Source organism: Mustela nigripes, chromosome 4 (assembly GCF_022355385.1).
Source record: "Mustela nigripes isolate SB6536 chromosome 4, MUSNIG.SB6536, whole genome shotgun sequence".
In the NCBI taxonomy this organism is placed as follows: domain Eukaryota; kingdom Metazoa; phylum Chordata; class Mammalia; order Carnivora; family Mustelidae; genus Mustela; species Mustela nigripes.
In genome coordinates, this window is record NC_081560.1 from 4,017,287 (window position 1) to 4,034,459 (window position 17,173).

Here is a 17,173-nt window from a genome sequence, read left to right on the forward strand (position 1 = left end):
TCTAAACTCTTAACCATCTTGTCCTCTACGGAAAAGGTTTCCTGACCCCTGTTTAGGAAGATTAAGATCATAAAGATCGTGTTATCTGATAACAGAAGTAATCTATACGCCAGTAACAGATTCCTAGAAAATTCTCAAGTATTGTAAAGTTAAAGAACACATTTCTACGTAAGCCATAGGTCAAAAAAGAAATCACATATTAAAGTAGGAACTATTTTAAACTGAATGAAAATGAAAACAGTACATAAACATGTGTAGAATACAGTTAAAACAGGACTTAGGGTTAACTTACAGCATTACAGCTTATGTTAGAAAAGTAGAAATGATCTCAAATCACTGATTCTACATTAAGAAACTAAAAGAAGACAAAACAAATCCAAAACAAGCACTGTCTAACTGGTACCCTAAGTACCATGAGGGTCACTCCCCATGTGCAGCCACGGCGGGCACTGACCGGGTATCTCCCCTGAGGAAGTGAACTTCAGCAGTGGACAGCCCTGCCCTGGGGGCCATGCTCGCCTCTGGTCCCGCCTCCGTCCCTCCCCCTGGTCCTCCTGCTCTCGAACCCTGACAACCCGTGAGCATCACTGCCAGCCTGGACGGTCTTCCCGGAAGCTCTCCTCTCCGACATGAGGACGGTGGCCGTACACAGAAGCTGGCTAAGATTGAGGACACCGGAGAGCTGGTCTCCGTTTTGCTGTTTCTCATAAAAATCATGTAAAAATTCTGCCTCTGTTTCCACATTTGTCCGTCAGGGTGGAGTGGGGAATACCATCTATTTCGTGAAGATAAACCGATCAGAAAAGCCTCCCGTTTTCTGGGAAGAGGCGCGGGCAGCAGCTCCCCAGCCCCCAGCTGCAGCCCTCTCCCTTCTGGACAACTTCCAGGACAAGCCACAAGGGCGTCTCTGGTTTCCTCAGGTATCCGCATCTGAGGCTCCGCTATTTTCACCCCGGCCACCGCGGTCCTGGAGTCCCATCGACCGGAGCCACTGCTGGACGGCCCTTGTGGTGGGGGCCACGCTCCCACCGTCTGTGCCCTTGGCCCCTTGTCCACGCACAGCCCCGGGCAGATCCCTGACTTCCCTGCAGAGAACCAGAGCGTGCCCGACTGCTCCTAGATCCCAGCCATCGCACAGAAGAAAGGTGTCACTTGGTCTCTGTGGCCACTCCCAGCTTCCCAGCTTGTCTGCCGTGAGTTGCCAGGCCGCCCCACGTCACTCATCAGTGGTTCCAGAACCAAAGTGGCGAGGCCTGGGGTGGGGGGCGGCAGACGGCAAAAGACAGCCTCCCTTGCCCAGGGAACCCCTGACCCGGCCATGGCTCAGGGTCCCCCGAGGGCTCTGAACACAGCAGGGGCTCGTAAATCAGCCAGGCTGGAATTCAAATCCTCGTTCGGACACTTGCTAACCAAGAGACTTGGGCCAAGTTACTTACGAGCCTCGATTTTCTCCTCTGCCAGCTGGGACGCATAATACAATTCACAGCGTATTAGGTAAGAGTTTAAGCGCACACCAATTTTCTAGGACAATTTCTGAGACCCAAGTAGAGGTACCTCAACTCCCTATGGTCTTCTGTCACGCAGGGGCTGGATGTCTGAGGCCAGCCCACGCCCACCCCACAGAGCCGCGGGGATGACGAACGGTAACATGGCAAAGCTCTCAAGCACCCCACATGGAATGGACGCATGGGTATAACCCAAGGCTTCTCGAGATGCGACCAATCTCTTTTAAGCCAACGTAGAATCCAAGGACTGGGTAAAACTAGTGCGTCTAACTTTGAAGCATGATGTTCCCTGCAGACAGCCCTCCTGTCCTGCGTCCAACCGGCCCACATCCTCTTCACCTTCTTCCCTAAGTCACCTCCCCTACGAGGCCGAAGCGCTCAGAGTCGATTCTGAATTCAGGGTGGGTGCCCAGGCCCCCGCCGCCCGTCACGCCTCCCTTCCCTTCCTTAGTTTCGGGGACAGGAGAGACCAGGTAAGACGATGACCCAGAAGAAGGGTAAAGGTTGCTGTGCAATCACTCTCATGCTTTCAAATATTTTTCATAAACTCTATTCTCACCCTCGAAAAACTAGGAGATGCCCCAGAACTTCCTTTGAAATGCAAGCAGGAGCCCACCCTCCTGGCTGGAGTCAGGGGCCACAGGCATTTAAATCTGAGGATTAACTCAACTCTGCCTTTTAAAAGGCAAAGCATGACCAGGAGAAAAGGTCCAGATTTCTCTTTTCTAAATTATATACTTAGAATTGTAGATAACCTAAATTGTACCCTGATGTGTTTTTTAATCAGAAAAGTGAAAACCACTTTCTTCAGACGATTCTTTTCTTAATAAGAGGCTTCTGCACAGGCAGGTAGAGGACCTCTCCGCTCCTGTTCAGTAAGTAGAAAGCAGAGTAAACCTCATTCTCCAGGGGGAAAATAGAAGCTTTGGGAAATCGCCTTACTCGCAGACTATGAGTTCGGGCGACACAGCAGTGACCTCCTTCTCTTTCCTGGCTCTGCCCTCGCCACCCCCCACCCCCGCTCCAATGTCACCAGGACCCCCCACTCCCCCAGTACTCCACACTCACGCACGCCGCTTCTCCAGCTGCAGAAGGCGAAGGGCATTACAAGCAGAAGACGCGTACAGCTTCTCATGCTCGCTCCTACTCGTCCTCCCAGAGAATGCTGGAGCACCTGGGGGGGCCAGCAGCAAAGGAGGGGGTTACCATTCCCAGACCCAGAGGGCCAGGAAGAAACTGCATCCTGGGAGAGCGGGGGGCTGGGCCACCTAACAGAGCAGAACTTGGGGGAGAGCTCAAGGGAAGAGCCACGACCGGAGCCAGAGTCAAAAGCCGGGGGAAGAGCAAACAGACCCCCATGTCCCCTCTCTCCCGGCCATGACTTTGTCTGAACCGAGTGGTACTTCAAGGCAAGCCGGCACACCCAGGAGAACACCAAGACGGTCCAGAACGGAGAAGCTGGCAGGCGTGAAGCCTGATCACAAATGGATATATTTCTAGAAGGTATATTTGATAGGAAAGCCTGCTAATTTGCCTTCTGTTCTATCTCTTCATCTGTCACACTCACCAGAAACCTAAATTCAGACTCAATGAATAAGCCAAACGCACCCACGTTTGCCTAATTAGAGGAAATGCCTGGACCAAGAAAATAGAGCGAGTCATCGACTTTTGGGGCGGGAGCTATGAGACACGAGAGGAGGAGAAAGGGTGTGACACCACAGTCTCCTGTCCGACCCTCTTAGCAGCAATTTGCTTGGCAAAGCCCTGAGTTAGCACCAGATCTGTGTCGTAACACCCTCCAATCAAAATGAAACAAAAATCAAAAATAAGCTGTATTGGCTTAGAGCTATTTAAATGAAGCAGTTTGTTTTTTTCTAAACCACGTTTACAAAAATGCAGCAGCGGGGCTGGCTCCCCCAGGGAGGAATGTCATCCCAGAAGGCTTAAACCGAACCCCTGTTCTAGACAGGAGCGGCGTGACCCCGGGCCACACGTGTTCCCAGGCCACGGGAAATGGGCTGCATCTCACGCCAGATCTCAGCCGGGTCTCCTGCCAGCCTCCACGGCTCGCTGCCGGCAGGGTTCCCTGGCCGCCTTCCCCCGGAGAGCGAGCCCCACTAGAGCAAATCTTGTCTCTTCCCTCCCTGTACCGCTCACCTAGAGCAGCACGTGGAAGGAGCGCGGAAGTCATCGGCGAACAGACATGAACGCAAGGTCAGTGAGACCTCCAGGTCTAAACAAGACACCGTGGGTCGCCTGTGTTATAACAGATGCGGGGCTCATTCCCCAGACCCCCCGCACTGACGTTCCTGATTCCCACCCTTGGGTTCACGTGACCGGGAGCCGCTGTCCTCTGCGCCCAAGTTCAACCTTCGCTCCTCCTCAGACCCCAGAAGCGCCTGGAGAATGGACGCGATCAGGCAGCCCCAGCTGTCTCGGGACGGGTCAGACGCCAGCTCTCTACCTCTCCACAAGCCCGGACGCCAATTTCACCAAGATGACATTGCGACCATCTCGGAAGAGGAGACACTTACTCAACAATCACTGAGCTCCGCTCCGGTAAAGCTCTGTGTCCCCGGGGGGACCGGCCGCCGGCCTGGCTGGAGGGAAAAGGCAAGTACAAAAGTGATCCTGACACCACAGGGTCGTGAGACTAATGAGGACCGCAGTCGATGAGCACACGGATTTCCGATCCCACACACCGCACACGGAGGTCCAGAGTTATAACAGAAGCGGGGCCCAGAGGTCCAGAGTTCGACCCTCTCCCTTCGGATCTGTCTGGTACGTTTCGCGTCAGTACATCTACAAAGACAATAAGGAGACACACCAGTATGTTCCTTTGCAGATGTAATTATGTCAGCTTCTGGCAAACAAACTCTGAGCTAATGCAAAACTTGTTTTCAAAATGGTTTTTTCTTTTTCTGCCCAGAGCAGGCTTACAAATAAATACAGAGTGTGCCAGGAAGTTGCTCAATTATTCATGTACTAAACTTTTTAAATGTAGCTGGGAAAGACAATCTTCTAGAATTTATCTACTTGCCCGAAAGCAACGTGTTACTCATTGGCGGAGAGATGCCTCTGGATTGATCTTACTTACCTGTCAGTAGTGTCTCCAGGTGAAGTATGTGGAAATGCATTTTAAAACACTTAATTCCACTTCAGTTAGTGTCTGTCTTTCCCAAGCCCAAATTCAAAGGATTCTGCCCCATCAGCTTTGGGAGCCAGGGTCAGAGAGACGCATCATCAGCACCCGGGAGCCTACACCCATCCAGCGTTCCCTCCGCAAGTCACGGGATACGAGGAACAATGAAGAAAGGGCACTGCGGTCAAAGACGAAAGATCCTATTTCTTGCCAAGTACCACCACATGTTGGCTACATGACCTTGGCAAGCATTTAACCCCTCTGGGGCGCAATTTTCTCTCGTCTTACCACCAAGGCCTTAGGAAAGCGGTGTCTGCTCTGCCTGCCTCACGAGACTGAGACGGCACGTATTAAAACGTTACATGCGTTGAAGAGACGATTTTATGGATGTTTGTGCTTCTGAAAATATCTACATTCCCTAAAGTAGTATTTCTGTGCCTCTGCCGGAGAGCAAAACAAAACCACCCCTGGCTGAGATCGTCTTCATGGTCTCCAGTCTCGTTCCCAGCGGCAGACCCCAGGGGCCAGTCCTCCAGCGGGTGATTTCACAAACATTTACTTGAACGCTCTGTGTGGCCAACGCGTGAAGGGCACCAGGCGTCCGGAGCTATTTCCCGCTTGGTGAGCGGACAGAATGGTCGGTGCGGGAAACGAAAGAAGAGAAGCTGGGTGGACGGCAGGTTAGCTATTCCGAGATTTCAGACCGAAAAACAAGAGGCTATGACATCACTAAAGCAAGGGAATGGACAGTGGAAAGCACCGTGGAGATGAGGAGGGCCAGTGGCGTCGGGTGGTGTCTCTGGCGTGGATGGGACAGTCAGCTCGACGGCGGCCGGTGGCGGGGATGTAAGGGAACGAGCGGATTGAGATGAGCGGAAGGTACAGACCCAAGGTCTCAGCGGAGCTTGTGGAGTGTGCAGAGGTTGGCATGGCGTGCACTCCCAGAGGACACGACCCCACAGACCCAAACGAGGCCAGCAGTTGGTAGAGGAGATCGAACGAGAGCTAAGCCACAAGAATCTTTCCATCTAGAATTTCCAGTCCCCTGAGGGCTGTCGGGGAGGTTCAATCCAACCAGTCCGGCCTTTCGAGGGGCTGGCCGGCAGGTCCCCAGTCTGAGCACATGGGCAGCTGTCCAGGGTGCGGCTTCGGCGGCACGTTGGCCACTTTGCACCCAGCCTGGAGGCTCAGCGAGCAGATTTCTGTGCGCCGTCCCGCTTCCTCCACCCAACAAGGTCGGACATCGCAGAAGAGGAGGGGTGCTGGGTGGCTCAGGCGGCTGACCGTCTGATTCTGGACTTCGGCTTAGGCCATGATCTCACGCTCCACGCCTGACTCTCTCTCCCCCTCTCCCCTTCCCCCACCTCCGTGGGTGCCCTGTCACTGAATCAATACATAAGAGAAGGTCATGGCCATCTTTTCCTTGCAAACATGTGCATCTCCAAGCAGGGCCGGCATGCCGGAGACGCGGATCTCAGGTCCGTGGGCAGTGTCAAGGCTCGGTCCAGGCCGCGCAGCTGAAGTCGCCCGTGGGCCTCCAGAGGCAGCGTGCGGGCAAGCGTCCAAGGCCCTGCTCCCCCATTCGATGCACAGGCTGGTGGCCGAGGGAAAGACCGCCCGGAACATCGCAGGACACGGGAACGCGTCGGCGCTGCGAGCAGCCTGGCTCTTCAGTCAGGAGGCCTGAAGAAACCCTTGATTTCCTGCGTCCTCCCGGTCCCCACGCTGCACACAAGCGCTTGCCGCCCGTTCCGGCTCCCCTTTCCCTTCTCCCCTCGGTCACCCTCCATCACCTGGTCACTCTCCATCACCTGGAAGAGTCTGGAATCCGCTCTTCCCAGGTGGGCCTCCATCCCTGAGTCTGAGAAGAGGCAACACTGCCTCCTGGTGGCCAATTCTAGGCTCTGCAGAGGGGCAAGCCCGTCGGTGCCACCTTCTCGGCAGGCAGAGCAGAGGAAGACGCCGCCCTCCGCTTCAGGCCAGTAAGGACCGAGGGGAGGACGGCGTGTGAGCGCACCTGGGACGTCTGCAGAGGTTGCCCGGCGCCCGTTCTGATGCTCAGCTGCCCTTGCGGAGGCTGTGGTGCCCAGCCCCCAGCCGGGGTCTCCTCTCCGCGGGACAGAAACCTCTCCGGGAGGACCGAGAGCCGTCCCTGCTGGCTTGCTACTGAAGCCGTACGCATGCGGTTCCCACCGGCAGAACTCGGTCTTGTGTACACCTGTTTATCTATCTACCTGTTAGTATGAACAAGAGGTAAATCACATTAACGTCGATCTCTCCGGGCAACTCTCTAAAGTTGTTAAAGGTCATCCAGCTTCTGAACCCAACAGCACTTCCCACGTCCCGTTTTACCTCCTCCAAAATGCCCCGCCACCCTTCCCCTCGGTCCGGCAGCTTCATCTCCGGCATGTTCTCAGATGAACAAAATGACCTCCCCTCCCGCGCGACCCATTGCAGCCCGTCTGGGTCTTTACTCTCCCATCCTTCCCGCCTCTCGCTTCTTCATTTTGGACATAGCCCCGTGGCCTAGGACTTTTCCTCCTCCTTCGGCACCTGTCTCCTCTTTTGCCTCTGCTCACGACTGGCTGAAGGCCCCACCGGCCTGGCAGACACTCTCGGCGGTGTGGAGAAGGGCATGAGACCATCTGAAATGTCAGGGCCCTGGGATGGGCCAGCGGGAGGCAAGCCCGGGAATGCTCTCCAGGAGGTTCTCGAAGCCTACCCCTCCCCCGCTCCAGTGTGCCATGTGCCCTCGCTGGAGCCTCTCCTGGCCTCCTGCACGTGTGTGGCCACAAGAATATGCAGGAAGCGATCTCTAAACCTCATGACTGAAACCTGAAACCATATCACAAGGATGGATACTTTACTGGCCAAAAGGAAGACAGAGAAGCCCCTGAAGGTATTAGCTTCCGCTCTGGGCCGAGGCTAATTATCAGGTAAGCTAATGAATGTGCCCCTAGGAGGGTTTGTGGATGTCGAGCAACACATGTCCTCAGCTTGACACTCTGTCACAGGGAGTCCAGAGAACAGTGGACACCCCCCCCCCAAAGTGTAAGGATGCCTCATCACGAGCAGAACCCCCACGCAGATTCCCTGGCCTGTGGAATGAGGGCTCTTAGAGTAGGGAAAGCCAACAGAAAGCTCTGGGAACTGCCTTTCCTTTACCAAAATTGTAAACCCAAACCGATACCACATGCCTTAGGCATCAGTGCTTCTGCCTTTCCTGTCCGAATGCTGAGAGCTCCAGCCGACACAGAGGGAAGGACGCTGGTCACCGCACCTTAATCAGGGGCGCTGTCCACCCTCGCGGTGGTTCTGAACGGGCACCTTCACTGAAGCGAGCCAGCATTGCCCCAGCACCCAGGGCGTGGACCTGGCACGTAACTTCCCCATTTCTCTTAGTCAGGAGGCTCAGAAACCCGGCGGTTCTCATGGATCGAGCGTCAGCCCACTGCCACGCTCCTACCTCATGGCTGTGCCAGCTCTCCTGCTTTCTCAGAAGGTAGACCAGAGGGAACCTGAATGTCTTCATATCTCAAATATCGCGTTACCTTGAGGACACTGTACTCACGGGATCTGACGAGAGGAAGACACAGGCATGAGAGAAGGTGAGGGAGAAACCTCTCCAAAGCTTGAAGACCTACCACATCCACAGTGTCCTACCACATCCACAGTGTTTCTAGAGGCAACAGCTGAGAAGGTCAGGAGGGCCTCTAAAGTGGGAGAGATACTGTTACACTTTGTAGCAGCCATTTCCAAGTCATAGACACAACTCTCTATGGACTTTTTACATCTTGGAGGCTGCAAATCGGATATATAGTCTGCTCCTAAATACAGTTACTGAATAACCTTGAAGATAGCTGGTTTCAGGGCAGAGAGGTTTTCTTTTTTTTTATTAACGTACAACGTATTATTTGTTTCAGGGGTACAGGTCTGTGAATCATCAGCCTTACACTATTCATGGCACTCACCATAGCACATGCCCTCCCCGATGTCCCTCCCCCACCCACCCTACCCCCTCTCTACCCTCCCTCCCCTCCTGCAACCCTCAGTTTGTCTCCTGAGACTAAGAGTCTCTTATGGTCTGTCTCCCTCTCTGGTTTCATCTTGTTTCATTTTTCCCCTCCCTTCCCCTATAATCCTCTGTCTCGTTTCTCAAATTCCTCATATCAGTGATATCATATGATAACTGTCTTTAGTTCTAGCCATCTTGTCCCTGAGGGCTGTGCGTCGATGCATGCAGTGCTATTTCCTGTGGGATATAGACAGATGATGCATCTCATAGAGATTCTGACAAATCCCAGTGCAAGATCACTGCATGGTCCCCTGGGCCTGGAAAGGAGCCTTGCCCTCTTCTGCCAACAACCATCTCAATTTGGTAAGCTGTTCCTGGCCTCCTATTGACCTTGGTAGAAACCTCATTTAACCATAAGACACCAATTAATTGTGCCACCTGAACTGTCCATCAAACTGTGTTTTTTCTGATCAACCAAGTCATAAGATTGGAGATTAACTGTAATATTCAATTATCCATGGAAATGGTATGTATCAGAACAGGTGTGAGCTAGGTGTGTAGCTAGGTGCTAGTGGTTCGTTCACTCACCTGGCAATTGTGCCTATTGTTGTGTGTACTGCTTTGCCCTCAACAAATACCTGTGGCCTCATGGGGGTTCCTGATGAAAAGCTAACAAAAAGGGTAACCTTGCTTTACAGATGGGTTTGCAAAATATACACAGAACCAGCCAAATGTACAACAGCCCCGAAGAGGAAAGGCTATAAAACCCAACAGCAAAGGGAAATCCTCCCAGTGGGCAGAATCCAGGAAGTCAATTTGCGTTTTGAAAGCATTTAGGAAGAAAGATCAAGAGCAGAAAAAAAATAGAATAAAAATTTCTTACTAGGTACCAAGACATTATAAAACAGTAGTAATTAAAACACTATCAATGCCAACATAGCTAATGGAAAAGAATAAAGAGTATACAGAATTGCCTGCTAATAGATAGAACATTGATGAATGACATTACAAACCAAAGAAATACTAAAGCTTTTCAATACACAGTGCTGGGAATATTGATTATGCATATGTAAAAAGGCTAATATCCACATCGCACCATCACTGAAAATAATTGTGTAATGAGTTAACTACTGTATATAAACAACAAACCCTGAAATCTTACCCCAAAATGGAAGATGATGCCTTGGGGTACCCAAGGAAGTATTAACAAGGCACGAAAATCACAACCAGTAGAGAGAAAGACGGGTATGTCTGCAGAACTGTGCATTACGTAACTGTAGAAATGCATTTGTTCATTCAACAACTGAGCGCCTCCTACAATTCGTTCATAACCCTTGGCAGACGGCACAGCGGACTACACCCCACAGCCTCGGCCCGTACTGTGTACTGCCCGATAAACAAGAAAGCTTAACAATGCACACTAGCTAGCACAATGAAAACATTACTTTTAATATCATCAACTCCATCATAAAGGATCTTTACTTCCAGACAAATTATTAATCAACGTATCAATGCAGTTGTGGTGACAGACGGCAGACCAGGAGGTAACGGTTTCCCCGAAGGCATCTGCCCGGCTTGCTTAGTCATTCAGGAAGTATGTCTTGAGTGCCAGACACTATAATAAGCCTGGGATACAAGATGAATAAGAAGTAATTTCTCCTCTACCCATGAGCAGGAAAACACTGAGACCAGTGATGGATGGAGTCTGAGGGAGAAAGCAAAAAGCGCAGTGCCAGGCAGCAGACATCACAATGGGGGGAAGCTGCCGTTTCCATGGGGATATACCAAAGCACCTCTCCCACATCCCTCAGTGAAGGCAAAGAAAATATTTTAATTCAGGTAATTGGGTGAATCTTAAGTAAGTCAGAATTCTAAGTGCATGCATTGCTATAAAATTATGATCATGTGTTACAGGCTGTTGTTCCCATTACCAGCCAATGATGTTCGGAGGCTCAGAACAAAACCAAGGACTCCGGAGCACCCAACGGCAGCAGGTGCTATGGCAGGGGTCCCCGAGGGAAGGACAGTGCACCAGCGAAGGGGTCTTTTGGGGGAAAGCCAAAACTAAGTGGCAAAGAACTTGAGTTCCATTCCTGGTTTTGCCACACGCTAACCGATGAAAGCCTGGAGTAAGGCATCTATCCTCTCGGAGTTTGGGAATCACATCACAAATGTGATGCATTTATTGTGACCACGAACCCGCCTGTGGTTAATAAAGCAGCACACGCACACGATTTCCAAGGGACGTGCGCTCCTGAAGCATTCCTCTTTGTTGAAAAGTGCGTCCTTTCCATAATTACTTCACTCTGTTTTCACTGAAGTAAGTTTTCATATAATAAAATGCACACATTTTAAGTGTATCGTTCACTGAAAATGGCAATTGTATGCATCCATTTAACTATCAAGAAAATAAAAACGTAGAATCCTACCATATCCAGAAAAGAGCCTCTTTTCAGGAATTAATCTCACCCAAAAAATGCCCCCCCACACACACCCCAAAACCACCACTGTCCTTGCTTATATCAGCATGGCTGTGGAGGGCTGTCATCCCGGATTTTCTTTTCTAGAAACGTCCCGGTGAGGTTTCCGGTCTCATGCTTGTGCCAGCTTCATAAAAATCATGGGAATCCCTTCCTCCTCCTGCCTTTTCTGGAAGAAAAATGTACAAGGGTAACATTTCTCTTTAAGTCTTTGATGGAATCCACTAGTGAAGTCAGCCAAGCCTCAGACGGTCTTTGTCGAAAGATCTCTCTTCAAACTTAGACATACATGCATGTACCGGCTTCCAGACCTCCCTTCCGCTGGCGGTCATCTTCATGAAGGAAGCTTGCCCCTTCCCCTGTTACTGTGGACTGTGTTGGCATGTGCTGTCCCTATATCGCATCTCATCTCCAGGTTGTCTGTAATCGATTTACTGATGGTCCTTTAAAATCTTCTCACACTGATCACCTGTGCCTTGTTTCTTCCTTCTTTTTTACTGATTAATCTGGCTTGGGGTTCATCAATTTCGTACATCTTTTCCACGTGTCCCCTTCTGGTCCTCGGGGCCATCCGCTGTCTCTGTTTTACTGATTTCTGCTCTTACCTTAATTTTTTTCCATCTTTGACATATTTCGGGTTCCCAATGCTCTTCTTTTCCTAGCTTCTCGACAAGGAAGTTTGTACAAAAAGGAAAAGGTAAGAGATCAGCGCTGTGGGTGTACAGGTCGTCTATTTCCTCTGTGGCACCGGCGTGACTGTGTTGGCACTTGGTATGTCGAGTTTTCACGGTCATTCAGGCTCTAAATATTCTGTTTTCATTTGTAGAACCCTTTGACTCACAGATTCTTTTTGGGTTTTGTTTCTTTTTTCCTTTTGCTGCGTCATTTCCCATTTGAGCTTTTCCAGATATCATATTATCGATGTTTTTTTTTAACATTTATGGTCAGAGTGTTGCAGGACCCCAAAGTCAAAGGCACAGGCCAGCTTTTATTGGGGCTACAGGTGAGCTGAAGGAAGACACAGCATGGACACCGAGCAGTCAGCCTGGCCTCCCGGGACAGAGGGGAGACCCTGCTTATACGGAGACCGTGCCTGGGAGGTGCCTACTCTGGTCCCATATGCTAATGATGGAAGAGGGAAGGATTGCCTCATCCTGATTGGTTGGAAGGGCTGCATCCTTTTTTTTTATTTTTTAATTTTTTATTTAAATTCAATTCAGTTAACACATAGCGTATTATTAGTTTCAGAGGTCGAATTCAGTCATTCTTCAGGGGCTCGTCACATCGCGCGCCCTCCTTTGTGTCCGTCTCCGTGACCCCATCCCCCACCCACCTCCCCTCCAGCAACATTCCACTTGTTTCCTGGAGTCAAGAGTCTCTTATAGTTTGCCTCCCTGTTTTAATCTTATTTTATTTTTCCTTCCCTTCCCCGTGATCTGTTTTCTTAAATTCCACATATGAAATCCTATGGTTGTCTTTCTCTGACTGACTTACTTCACTTAGCATAGCACCCTCTAGTTCCATGCAAAAGGTCATTCTTTTTGATGACTGTAGTATTCTACACCACATCTTTATCCATTCATCTCTTGATGGACACCTGGGTTCTTTCCATATTTGGTCTGCTGTGGACATTGTTGCTATAAATAGTGGGATGCATGTACCCCCTTGAATCTTTTTTTGTATCCTTTGGGTAAAAACCCAGTAGTGCAATAGTTAAAAAAAAAAAACCCATAGAGTAGCTCTATTTTCAACTTTTTGAGGAACCTCCATGCTGTTTTCCAGAGTGGCTGCACCAGCTTGCGTTCCCGCCAACAGTGTAGGAGGGTTTCCCTTTCTCCACATCCTCACCAACACCTGTCGTTTCCTGACTTGTTAATTTTAGCCGTTCTGACTGGTGTGAGGTGGGATCTCACTGTGGATTTGTCTTTTCCTGATGGAAGGGCCTCATCCTGATTGGCAGGTGACCCAGGCAGCTCCCTGGTGCTTTTTGGAGCTGGGGTCCTCTGTTTTAGTGGGGCTTGTATACAGGGTCGCATCCGGGTTCTGGTCTGTGAGAGAAGCAGTTTAGCAAGAACATTCAATGGGAAGCGCCCCACATGCAGCGTTCTGGGGCTTGGTGCCCTGGTCCCTAACGGACTCAAGAGAATGCACTTTCTATGACGTCACTCTTTTATTCTTTTTTAAGATTTTATTTACTTATTTATTTGACAGAGATCACAAGTAGGCAGAGAGGCAGGCAGAGAGAGAGGAGAAGGCAGGCTCCCCACTGAGCAGAGAGCCCGACATGGGGCTCGATCCCAGACCCTGAGATCATGACCTGAGCTGAAGGCAGAGGCTTAACCCACTAAGCCCCCCAGGCACCCCAACGTCACTCTTTTAAGAGTCTCATGCTCTACTGACTGAGCTAGCCGGGCCCCAACGTCACTCTTTTAAAACCACTACGGCTGCTGTTGGTAAATGTCTGTAAATATATTTGTATCTTGTGAGCAGCGTGGGTGTTAGTTAGGCTAAGATGGTTGACAGTCATGTTCAAATCCCCTGTATCTTTATGACTTTGCCTAGTTATTTTTTTCAATTACTGAGAGGGATGTTGAGAAACTCCTGCTCTGATTGTGGATTTTTATATTTCTCCATTCTCCAACAGAGACTGACTTCTGCTGGTGTTTGTCTCACATGCTTTGGAGCTCCTAACATTACGAAGTGCATACAAATGAAAACAGTTCCTAGTTAGAATTTCCACTGCTTTTACTTCTCTGCTGAAATTCTCCGTCTCCTTCTATGTAATGTTCATCTTTCCCTTTCAATCTCCCAACACATTTCCTGGGGTCACTTTATAGCCCATGCCTGCTCATTCCATAAGCTATGTCTCTGGGCCTGATTCAACGGCTGATTTTTTTTTTTTTTTCTGCTAATGGATCACGTTTTCTTGCCTCTGCTTGTCTCTTTAGTTTTTCAAATCTCATTCTGTACTTTTCATGTAAAAGAATAATTGAGAAGCAAATAGATAGTATTTGTTCCTTGGAAAGCATTAGAAGCTGAACCAAACACATCTGTGACCGGGCTGTCTGAGCTTTGTTGTGGCTTTAATTGGATTCAGTTCACCACTGGCTTCGAATGGTTTGAGGGCTGGAACAAGACGTTCCTGTCAGTGAGGCTTAGGATCTGAAAACTGGTAAGATTCTGAGCTTCTCTCCAGGATTTACAAGCCAGCAGCCTGGTTCCTCAGCCTCAGGAGCCTGGGCTCCGTCCTTCTACAACAGACTTTGACTTGCTGCTGCCTTGCCTAGGTAAAGGCTGCCTTGGGAGAGTGGCTCGCGGTTCTGCCCTCCCCGAAGCCTTCAGTAGGACCGTGCCCTGTGTACCCTGGGGACCCACTCTACCCTCCTGGCCTCCCCTCAGCCCTGGGTGCTGCTACCATGCTTTCAGTGAAGGGCTCATGAGAAAGGTTTGGGGGGTCCGTGTGGATTCACTCTGAGACCAGGCATCCTGAGGTCCCTCAGAACCATCACGTCGGCCCCACATGGCGGATGAAAGTTTAAAAGACATTTGGGAGCAGCAACGCCTGGGTGGCTCAGTTGGTGAAGTGACTGCCTTCGGCTCCGGTCATGATCTCAGGGTCCTGTGGGGAGCTGCTTCTCCCTCTCCCTCTGCCCCTCCCCCTGCTCATGCGGTCTAATAAATAAACGAAATCTTTAAAAAAAAAAAAAAAAAAGAATGTTTGAGAACAACATCCTACCATTTCTGAGGTGAAGAGAAATGTTCCGAGGATAAAAGCAGCCCCGGCTTCTCTTTGTTCTAGGAAGGGCTTGTCTCTCACTAGAATTTAGTTCTGTTCTTACTGGGATTTAGCTCACTTAGGTTTTCTCTGTAGGTCTATGTTGCTTTTAAAAATACCTAAAATTACGAAAAGAAAATGAAACCCTACGATTATGTAACTTACCCGAACTGTCCTCACTGTCAGGGCAGGTGTGTGGTCCCTGCAGCTTCCTGCAGCCCGACGGGTGATGCTCGGCTTAGTGTCCAGGCATGGATGGGACGGGAAAGAACCAAATGTAGATTTAAATTGTTACCAGGATAAATTTGAATTTCAATCTGTTTTACGCAGCACCGAAAGTAAAATTCTTTGCTACCTAATGTGCACCCATTTCTAAGGGCTTCCACGTGAAGAGAGGTAGGTGGCGAGCTGTTTCCAAGTTTCTGAGTTTCCAAGCCAAGGGGACAAGCACAGGGAGGGAGAAGCAGGCGCCCCGGTGAGCAGGGAGCCTGATGTGAGGCTCCATCCCAGGACCCTGGGATCATGACCTGAGCTGAAGGCAGACGCTTAAATGACTGAGCCACCCAGATGCCCAGGAGAATCTCTTCTTAATTCACACAAAGGCTCCACTTACAAAGGCTGGCCGTGGCCCCTGTATTACTATTCTCTGTGGCTGAACAAAGTCCTGCTCCTAAATAATAAACAGGTGCCACACTTCTCTCGCCTGCCGTGTCTGCCCATCCCTGCAGAGCATACAGATCACAGTGCACAAATTAATGCGTGTTCTGCTCCTTCATCATCCCAGATCCCCAGACTTCCAACGCAGACTTCCATTCGTGACTGACGTCCTCCCGAGTCAAAAACAAAGTGGGAAATGCCTGAAGAATCCTGGCATAATTTGGGGGGGTGGGGAGCTGGACACCTTTTTACTCCATGTTAATATTTATCTTTATGTTCAGACAGAAATTCTCTGCTGATTTTCTTGATTGGGATGTATCTCATACACTTTATTTGCCGAAAAGGACTCCAAGCAGGCACCTTTGCTGTTTGCAAGAATGCTGCCCGAGTTACCTAGAATAACTGGTCGTATACCAAGGCCAGATACTAAAAGAAAACACGGCAAAGGTAGAGAGAGGGCGTCAGCCACTAATAGATAAGCCACTGCCTCTTGGGGAAGTTTTGCGCAGTGTAGTAGGAGAGACCTCTCAAATAAAGTTCTTTTTCAGTAAACTTCCTGATAATTACTTTGCAATTTCATTCCTTTACATGAGGGTGAGTTTATCCTACTTCTATATTATTTGGAGTATAATTCAAATAACCATAATATAAGACCTGAACCAGAATGTCCACTGAAGTCCATTTATGAGTCTGTGCACATTATGAGACTGTAGTTCATTTATTTATTTATTTATTTAATTGGTTCTATCAAAAAATATTTATGGAGTCTTGTGATTTTTTTATTCACTGTTGTCATCCCAGTGCCTGGATAATTGCCCAGCACAGAGTCCTCTGCTCATACAGTCTGGTGAAGAGAGACCAAAGAACAATATAGAAAAATAAGTGTCATCTCTAGAAGTGATAAACATGGTATCTGCATCATGTAATATCTAAGCCAGAACACTTTTGAGAGTAATTGATGATTACACCAGGGAAGCAGGCACCACGAGGCACTGCCTGCGAAGAAACAACAGCGGTGGTCATCTCAGTGAAAAGTTCTATGAAGGTGAGTCGAGGTTCTGGCTTGGCATCTCCAATAAAGGGGACAGAGTTTAAGTGGGTGGGGAGGTCACTCAGGGGCTCAAGGGAAGCCCCGAGCAAGGGCTGGCCTTTGACGCTGGATCCGAGTGCTGAGAACGAGTCCGTCCCTACAAAGACTGGAGAAGAGGGGGGACGGGGGTGTCCCAGATGGAAGGTCCTGAGAAGGAAACTCAGCGCCCTGTTCGAGTGGCCGAAGGAAACAAAGTGGCAGAAACCAGGAAGGACGGGGGAGCAAGGCTGCCACCCTGCTGTCCGCTGTCCACGGGGGCCCTGCCGAGGTGGTGACTCGCTGAGGAGGTGAGTGAGTGGGAACAGCTTCAGCTAGTTAGAGGGAAACAGCCATGAAGGTTGTGTGCTAATGTAAAGCTCTGAAATCCGTCTAACCATGTTAATGCACCAACTCGCCATTTTGCGAAATGTCAAGATAGAGGGGTTTTTTTCCCTAATATGAATTCTTTTACATGAATAATGTGTTACTTTTCGCACAAGTTTTCATAGAGTGGCTACGTGGAAGTACAC

General features: G+C 49.8%; 1 long non-coding RNA gene across 2 annotated transcripts in view; it reads right to left on the reverse strand.

The window, feature by feature from the left end:
• LOC132015539 (uncharacterized) overlaps window positions 1-17,173 on the reverse strand; it is a 253,741-nt gene that overhangs the window by 12,361 nt on the left and 224,207 nt on the right. The window contains exons 4-5 of one of the 2 annotated variants that reach the window (XR_009403717.1): window positions 15,083-15,154; window positions 4,050-4,307 (exon numbers count right to left, since the gene is read on the reverse strand). This is a non-coding gene — a long non-coding RNA (uncharacterized LOC132015539). Of the gene's footprint in view, window positions 1-4,049; window positions 4,308-15,082; window positions 15,155-17,173 lie in introns of those variants that run through there. The other variant, XR_009403719.1, reaches the window with a different exon arrangement.